This window comes from Sinocyclocheilus anshuiensis, unplaced genomic scaffold (genome assembly GCF_001515605.1).
Source record: "Sinocyclocheilus anshuiensis isolate Anshui unplaced genomic scaffold, SAMN03320099.WGS_v1.1 scaffold849, whole genome shotgun sequence".
In the NCBI taxonomy this organism is placed as follows: Eukaryota; Metazoa; Chordata; class Actinopteri; order Cypriniformes; family Cyprinidae; genus Sinocyclocheilus; species Sinocyclocheilus anshuiensis.
Window position 1 is genome coordinate 27,010 of NW_015557094.1, and position 7,590 is coordinate 34,599.

The following is a 7,590-nucleotide window of genomic DNA, read 5'->3' on the forward strand; positions in this document are numbered from 1 at the left end:
ACACACTTGAGGTATTCGGCCAATCACAACGCATTGGATAGCTGGCCAATCACAGCACACCTCGCTTTTTCAGATCGATGAGCTTTGTAAAAATCGACGCATTTCAAAAAAGGCGGGAGAATAGAGGAGAAACAATAATGACCAATATGTGGAAAATGATGTTTTTTTTTTTACTTTAAACCTCATAAACACATTTCATTACACCAAATACACAAAATAATGTTCTTTTTAGCAGCATCATATGGCCCCTTTAAGTGATCAGCACTGCTGCTGTTGTATCAGTCAGTGGTTAGATCAGCGTAGCCGTCAAAAAAACGTGTTGACCAACATAGGCAGCAATCATGGTTTTTACTGTTCGGTTTATTCTTTCAGTTAAATTTGCCTGTGGGTGGTAGCTTGTTATTAATTTCTGAACACAACCCCATGTCTTGCATAGATCGCCCAGAATGCTGGAGGTGAACTGGGGACCCCTGTCAGACACCAGGTACCTCGGGACCCCCCATGGGTAAATATCTCCTCCTGGTGGATTTTCACTATTTTCTGGGTCTTAGCATCTCTAAGTAGAAACATTTCCACCCACTTGGTGTAATAATCAACAATGACAAGGAGGTAAGTGTTCTGTTTTTTACTGGTGGGGAATGGACCCATCAGGTCCATCCCTAAAGTGTGTTCAGGCTCAGTGAGATGTGTGCTCTGTAAAAGTCCAGATGGTTTTGTATTGCTGGGTTTGTATTTTTGGCATACAAACGTCCTTCCTGATGGACGGCCACCATGCCACCTCTAGGATTTTTAACAGCATTTTTAACTGTCCAAGATGGCCTCCTAGGGGATTGTTATGGTAATAATGCAGAAATTCGGTTGTTAGCGACAACGATAGCGATACTTTTCTCCCTTATGTCTTAAAGGAACTTTGCGGTACCACACCCCTTGGTGGTATTCAAAGGTGATGGGCTGTTCTTTGACTGAGCGAGGTTGGATGCCAGTTTGGAGGTAAGGGATGGTATTGCCCAAACGTTGAGCTTAAGCAATTTCTTCCAGAGAGTGTGGTAAGGTAGACGAGTGGTGTGATATGTAGAGTCAAGGAGAAAATGGCTCATATACCCGGGATAAAGCATCGGGTCCCATGTTGAGGCAGCCCTTTCTATGATGGACCTGAAGGTTGAATTGTTGCAGACAGAGGATCCAGCGGGTTAGGCGTGAGGAGGTCTTTGGACAGTTGAAGGCCCAGGCAAGTGCAGCATGGTCTGTGAAGACATCTGGTCTGGTTGCATCAGTACTGGTGAGTTCTGTAATGCTTGTTTCAGTTAGGGGTGCAACGGTTCACGGTAAAAGACTGAACCGTACTGTTCGCCACCCTTGGTTCGGTACGCATTTGTACCGCAATTAATCTCAGTTCTAACAAAGGATTTGGATGATATATTTTGGCGAAAAAACAAAGCTTCAAATAAACATTTGGAGTGACAACTTTTGCTATTGTACAGCACAGGCGTTGCTGTCTCGTGTCTGCGTCCGTGTGTCTTTCTGCATCCACACAGCCGAACCGCTAGAGGGACTACAGGAACAAAGCGCAGCAGAAGAAGAGTTTGTTCATCTCCGTGCAGTGGCAGCAGTGTAAACGAATAGACTAAAATTTATAAGCATTTAGTGGAATTCTCACTTAAATTTAGCTGTCGTGTAATGTTGTTATATGAACAAATATATTATTAGGTTTTTGGATCCCTAGATTCATTTAAGATTTGAGCTTCATCCCGTGTGATCAGCCTCAGTGCTGTCATTGGAAGCTTTTATGGAAGAAAAGTAATGACAAATGTGTTTGAAAGAAAAAAGCATGTTGAATTGCACCAACTGAAAAAAATAATGCATTGCATTAACAGTGCTTGCATTTTAATGCCTTGTATTTTCATGGTTTGCATTTTTAGGGTCTGAAATTTAACATAGTTGTTTATTTAAGCTGTGAATATTTCAATTCAAAACATTTCACACACATTTTCATAATTAAAAATTCAATAATTCATATTCACCTTCCAGAGTTCACTTCCGAAATATTCAATCTGTTAAAAAATACGATGTATAATATTTGACAAGCAATTTTCAGTCCATTTAATTTCACTTTACAAATTCGCTTCCACTAATTCAATTTTATTTCACTTTACAAATTCGCTTCCACAAATTCAGTGTTTCAAATTTGGCAGAAAATTCAGCATTGCACATTTGGGAACTGCAGTACCCATTTGGGAACCGATGCATGATCTCCATCTGCTGTTAGTAAGCAGGTGTTGATGGAGACCAAAGCAACAGGTAGAGCAAGTCATTCATTCACAAAAACTGATCTGCAGAAATGGAGCAAGCGGTAAATAGAAGTTATGATTATCAAGGCCAGTATATGTATGTGGAAAAGCTGATTAAGAAAAGCTGTTTTTACTTTAATTCAGCATCTTCGCTGTTAATCGTTTCCCCCGTTTATAATAGATTATAATAATCTTTTACCCGACGCTGATATACAGAATTAACATCACATCTAAGACATATATTGTTTTCGGTTGCTTAGTTTCCTTAACTTTATATCATGACTTGTGTGACGCTGAGTTGTAATACTGGGGTTTCCCTCTTAGGTCACACTCCAGGATTCCCCAATGCTTAACACACCTCAATTAACTAATACAGTGACATAAACAAAACCTCAGATCTCGGTATACACCTTACTGATGATGCAAACTATACAGGCAAGCAGATGAGGTCAGAAGAACGCAACGCTTTGCATTTTCTTTATAATTGCTATTCTAGCGCCGTAAAGTTAGTTTTAGGTTCGACATTCGCCAGACATTCGCTTTCTCTTGCCGTTGTACTATAGAGTAGACAGTCCTACAAAGATTTCACTACCACGATTAGTTTTGTACTGTGAGGTAAATTTGCAGACAATCCCTAAAGCAGCCTAGGCGAATATGCAGCTAATAAACCTGCTTTGTATGCCACCAGAATAGAATTAAAATGAAACAATCAAGATGAAATTGAAGTGCAGACTTTAAACTTTAATTCAAGGGGTTGAACAAAAAATATAACATAAAATGCTTAGGAATTACAACCATTTTTATACACAGTCCCCCCATTTTCAGGGGCTCAAATGTAATTGGACAAATAAATATAATCATAAATAAAATGTTCATTTTGAATATTTTGTTGAGGATCCTTTGCAGGCAATGACTGCCTTAAGTCTAAAACCCATGGACATGACCAAAGACTGGGTTTCCTCCTTTGTGATGCTTTGCCAGCAGGGCCGTAGCCAGGGTTTGAAAAGTACCGAGGTCCCAAATCCCCATATATGATGAAATGGCTTTCTTAATATTGTTTCTTGTCCCTTCACATTGACAGTTACAAATCACATTACATGAATCACGTCATGGCGAAATTAGACAAGTTTATTAGTTTGCATTCCTGATTATTTTTGTCAGTCGTTTAAAATTTCTATCGTAAAACAGCTGTCAGATATGAAATGTTTGGCTGCTTACATCTTATCTCGCACTTTATAGCCGCTAACTGAAGCGTCGCGTTGAAATTTGTGATATACAGCTTCTGTGAACATAAGGCTTTATGTTCACAAAAGCTGCATATCACGAATTTCAATGCCTACTTTGATTTGATTGGTCATCTCAAATATTTTTTGACATTGACAAGCGGTGACTGTTACCGTGACAGACGGCAGAGGCAGCTCAGATGAGGAGGTTTAAGTTTGATCTTGGTGCTGTGCAATATCCTTGCAGCATGAAGGAAGAGTTAATACTATTATTAGCCAATTATTTCACAAAGTACACCTCGGAAAAATACAGAGGTCTGACCCTCGGTGACCTCATAGCTGGCTACGCACATGTTTGCCAGGCCTTTACTGCAGTTGACTTCAGTTGTTGTTTGTTTGTGGGTCTTTCTGCCTTTAGTTTTGTCTTCAGAAAAGTGAAATGCATGATCAGTCGGGTTGAGATCAGTAGATTGACTTGGCCATAGCAGAATATTCCACTTTTTTACCTTCAAAAACTCCTGGGTTGCTTTTGCTGTATGTTTTGATTGTCCATTTGTACTATGAAGCACCGTCCAATCAACTTTGCTGCATTTGGCTGAATCTGGGCAGACAGTATATCCCTATACACTTCAGAATTCATTTGGCTGCTTCTGTCTTCTGTCACGTCATCAATAAACACCAGTAACCCAGTGCCACTGGAAACCATGCATGCCCATGCCATCACACTGCCTCCACCATGTCTCACAGATGATGTTGTATGCTTTGGATCATGAGATGTTCCAAGCCTTCTCCATACTTTTTTCTTCCCGTCATTCTGGTACAGGTTGATCTTAATTTCATCCGTCCAAAGAATGTTTTTTCCAGAAGTGTTCTCGCTTTTTTAGATGTTTTTTTTTTTATTTATTTTTTTAGAAAAGTCTAATCAGGCCTTGTTTTCACCTTGTGGTGAATCCTCCGTATTTGCTCTCGTTAAGTCTTCTCTTGATAGTCAACTTTGACAGTGACACACCTACCTCCTAAAGACTGTTCTTCACTTGGCTGGATGTTGTGAAAGGGTTTTTATTAGGCTGCATTAACTAGGTCAACCGGAAAGGGGAACACTTCCCATAACACCAGATGTACTCGCTACATCGTAAGAAGTACGGCATCTACGCTAATATTATTCTCTTTCATTCTTATTCCGAGGTCACCGTAGCCATACAGATCCAGTCTGTATCCAGATCAGATGGTCACTGTAGCCACCCAGGTCCGGTCCATATACAGACCAGATGGTGGATCAGCACCTAGAGACGACCTCTACAGCCCTGAATGTCAGCAGAGACCATGTCAACTAGATGCGCCCCTGAGACAGATCCTCTGTGAAGACCTCATCACCTCGACGACCATCGGCACAAGACCACGGGAACCAGACAAGGTTGCAGCCTGGAATTAAAACACACCATGCTGGTTTTGTCCGGCCAGAGGAGAACTGCCCCCCACCCCGACTGAGGTTTCTCCCAAGGATTTTTTTCTTCATTTCTGTCACAGATGGAGTTTTGGTTCCTTGCCACTGTTGCCTTTGGCTTGCTTAGTTGGGGACGCTTGACTGATTGCACAGACACTATTGGAAGAGAGCTGAACTGGATGCTGACATCACTGAATCATCAATGATCTGACTTTAGCTGGAAAAATTGCTTTTTTTTTGCTCTCATTAAATCTTCTCTTGATAGTAGACTTTGACAGTGACACGCCTACCTGCTAAAGACTGTTTTTCACTTGGCTGGATGTTGTGAAAGGGTTTTTCTTTACCATAGAGAGGATCCTCCGATCATCCACAACTGTTGTCCTCCATGGACGTCCAGGCCTTTTTATGTTTCTGAGCTCACCAGTCCGTTGTTTTTCTTGTTTTGTTTTTGAAGCCTCACAATTGTCTGTTTTACTTGCGGAGAGCTCCTTTGACCACATGATGTGGGTTCACAGCAACAGCTTTCAAATGCAAATGGCAGACTTTGAATCACATGGCACAACTCCAGAACTTTCACCTGCTTAATTGATGTAGAAATAGCAAAGGAATAGCCCACACCTGTCCATGAAACAGCTTTTGAGTCAATTGTCCAATTACTTGTGGTCCTTTGAAAAAAGGGGGAGGTGCATATTAAAGAGCTGCAATTCCCTAATTCCCTTTTCTCCAATTTTGATGAGAATACCCTCAAATTAAAGCTCAGAAATTGTGCCTGTGTCCAACTATATATTGACCTAACTATATAAAGGTTACCCCAATTCCAAATTTTCCTTTGATTATATCCTTGTTTTCATTAACCATTTTGGCAAGAAGTAACAGCTGGTCTTGCGTCCAATTTTTTATTTTTTTAAATTTTTTTTACAGAAAATTGTGTTTTAGTAAAATAAGCAAAATGTAATTTGTTTCATCATTCAGCTATGCCATAGATATGCATGAATACACACTATGCTGCCAAGGTGAATACATCTAAATTTTCAGTCAAGCAATGAATTAATGCAAATAAAGTTAATGAAATAAGCGGGAGTACATGTGCGGGACAATCTGCCTGCTGCTGTGTCTGCTCCAATATTCTCCAAAGAGTGCCTGCTCTCCATGAGCATGACTACCTGTAAAACATTTACACAGGTTAAAACATTTTACAATTCATGTTGTCAGCATTCCATTTCTTGCCAATTTCATATGTTTACAATTACATGTTAATTTTTGCTGTAGCTTTATTACTTTTGTAGTGGGCTAACACTGAACTGGTAAGCAGAAGGTTGCTAGTTCGATCTCTTCAGCCGCCACTCCTCTTTACTCCAGGTTGCTCCAGACCAGGGGATTAAGGGTCCCTATTATAAGAGCACTTTAAGTCACTTTGGATAAAAGCATCTGCCAAATGCATAAATGTAAATAAATGTAAATGTGATTTTTGTAAATCCTTTTTTTGTAAGTGTCAAAAACGGTCAATAAAGCGGCTTATTTCTTAAAGTTTATTTCTTCATGGTACTACTATAATTTAAATGCATAAATATATTTCATACTATTTCTGTTGGGGGGGGTTTAAAGGTGCAGTGTGTAGATTTTAGCGACATCTAGCGGTGATGTTGCGAATTGCAATAAGCGGATTAGCCCCTCCCCCTGAGAAGCTACGGTTGCCGACACAGGACAAAGATGTCGTCATCTGAGACAGCAGAGAGTAGCCAGTCGAGCATTGAGGTTTCTTTACAAAGATAAATTAAGAAATTATATGTAATTAATTATTTAGTAAACCGATATGTTATTGCGAATAGTATTGTTACATGTTCATCATTGTGTTAGTGTTTTATTTGCTGACTTTACCTAGCTTTTTGCATGCTAGTTAGTACAAGGTAAGAGCAGTGAAGCAGCTTACTCTTCTTGCTTCTACGAACGACCTCTTCTTCTAATAAACCACACAATGATTACTACTAGTTCTTCTTCTTCGTGCGTATACAACGTAGCAACGATGCAAGTTGCCTCTAAAAACATGAGGAACACGAGGAAGAATCGAAGAAGAACAACAGTGACGAAACACGCTCTGTAGAGTAGTTTGTCCGTTTAGGGCTACTGTAGAAATATGGCGGCGCAAAACGGCGACTTAACCATGGAGGGGGAGCCGCGGTGTATGAAGATTGAAATGGCTTATTCTAAGGTAATTAAAACATAACGGTGAATTTTGTAAGGTATTTATACAGGAATGCTGCTGCCCAAGCAGGTAACGCACTCACTGTGGCTCATGCAGGGGTGCACTGCATGAGCCACACTCACGGTGCGACATTTGAAACAGTGTCGCAGGAAATTTGCTACAAAATTTGCTCTTAAAGATGGCAAATAGCCGTAGGGGAAAGCTTCTTGCTTCTTCCACTGCCGGGGCTCTTCTACGGCGGCGAGCAGCAGGCTGAGCTTCTTCCTTCTTCGGCTTCTTGCGGAGTCAGCGAGGAGATGATCTTCGTAAATGAAGGAGAAAAATATTAAAGGAGTCATATGATGCTGCTAAAAATAACATTATTTTGTGTATTTGGTGTAATGAAATGTGTTTATGCGGTTTAAGGTTAAAAAAAACATTATTTTCCACATA

At 40.2% G+C, this 7,590-nt stretch overlaps 1 long non-coding RNA gene across 1 annotated transcript in view; it reads right to left on the reverse strand.

The window, feature by feature from the left end:
• Positions 1-7,590, reverse strand: part of LOC107677398 (uncharacterized) — a 16,856-nt gene that overhangs the window by 7,423 nt on the left and 1,843 nt on the right. The window contains exon 2 of the long non-coding RNA XR_001632834.1: positions 7,233-7,235. This is a non-coding gene — a long non-coding RNA (uncharacterized LOC107677398). The remainder of the gene's footprint in view (positions 1-7,232; positions 7,236-7,590) is intronic.